Below are 1,908 nucleotides of genomic sequence, written 5' to 3'. Positions count from 1 at the left end.
CCCACAACCACCACAGTCCTCCTATTCCTGGTGAACGAGAAGATGACGTAAGGTTGGTGGTGGCAAAACGCCAAGCAGCAATTCCACTGTCAGTGATGACACCGTCTGTAGTGGTTTTCGATCCCATCACTCCAGCAGTCATTTTCCCCTGCATTCAGAGCGTAATTCATCTGATGTTTGCACAGACCATTTTTAGGCTTTTAGGATACAAATCTTTGTATAAATATGCGAATATATTTTGCATTAGTCAAGCTGATGTCGCATTGAAAAACACGAAGGGCGTCCAGATAAAAGTAATAGAAAAGTGCATCGCCAGCAAATCCAGTGGACGACAATGCATTCACATTGGTGAGGAGGATGGAGGCAGTTGTGCTGTGACTACCATTCATCCTTCTTATAACCTTATCCCTACTTTCGTTGTTTTTCTCCCTTCTGACTGATGACAAGCATACTAGAGTGTGAAAACAATGAGGTGGCAGTTAATTCAGCAAGTGCGCTTGCTCAGATTACCTTTAATTGGACCATTGCTCTATTTAACATGCAATGAAAGGCTAAAAGCAAAGCAGACATTGATATTTACATCTAGCTATTGTGATTAGCATAGACAATTTGTCGAAATCTAGTCCATGGACTTACCCTCAGCAGGATAAGATAATTGCTCTGCTTTCTGAGTAGCCTTAAAATATGAAACCGTTGTAATTTCCATTTTAATCGTTCTCTTAAATACCACAAAATAGAATAAGATTTGACGGCTTTACTAAATGCTTCTTTCCTCTTTCTCATTAGCAGGCTTCTTGCACACATTCAACGTGCTGATGCGTTTTGAGCAGATTTGTTGAAATAGCTTTCCTTTGCCCCTTTTTGTTGTTACGACTTCTGCAGTTCATAGGGCAGGGAAATGTAGTACAAAAGTTCCACTACTTCAGCCTGTAACCGGGCTTGAAATCAGTAAATGCTCCTTATGCTTTTAAATTTGCTGTGGCTTCCATTGCCAATAGACCTTAGTTAACTGAGTGTCTGGCCATCAACGCCTTAATAAGCGAGTGGGTCATTCACCACCATCACACAACACATCCACCATTGTCTTTACCATCACTAACGGTTTCTGAACCTGTCGACTAGTGCATGTTATCTGTTGCAGTTGACATGTACCGCTGCGAGCATTACGATCAGGGTGGCATCCACTTCAGCCCTTCAAACAAATCATTTTTCCGTCCATCAATCAAAATTCCATTTACTGGCATTCACTTTATTTCTATTTAAAAGAACCTCTTAACTCCACTGAAGCAGTAGACGATTTTGCATGGAATAGTCACACAGAAAACGACTTTCCAAAAAGTCAATTTCATAATGTCATTTTGAAATACAGAAAACATTTTAGCAAGCAAATTTTATCCAAATACCCAAATCGAATTTCATTAGTTCCCTGCACCTTATCCGTTGATAAAACCAGTCCAAATAGGCCTCCTCATTGAATTTGTTGCCAAAATGTCTATTAATCATGTTGTAGTTGTTAAAACTGATCATTGTGTAGACAGAGGGGTTGTTGTAGGATGCTTCGCTATTGCGGCCTTTGAGTTTTGATTGGCAAAATAGTGGAAAGGTGCATCTGCGTGTGAAAAGAAATGCACATAACCGTTTATTGTTGCAGTAATTCCCATAGCTAAAAGCATGTTCTTAAGACCTTCAGCCATGGTACATCGGAGTTACTATGCCGACAATACAAATGCGTGAGTCGATCGCTGGAACGGTTGAAATAATTAGAGAAAGGCAAGCAGTTTCACTTGCCTCCGTGTACCTCTATAAGTCCCATTTCTCCTGACCAACACTAACATGCAAATTCAATAACGAATTAGGCTGCAAATACAAAAAGTGCTAAAAATTATTACCATGTGTAGTGCACTTACC

This window comes from Echinococcus granulosus (assembly GCF_000524195.1).
Source record: "Echinococcus granulosus chromosome Unknown EG_S00335, whole genome shotgun sequence".
NCBI lineage: Eukaryota > Metazoa > Platyhelminthes > Cestoda > Cyclophyllidea > Taeniidae > Echinococcus > Echinococcus granulosus.
This window is presented reverse-complemented; position numbering follows the sequence as displayed.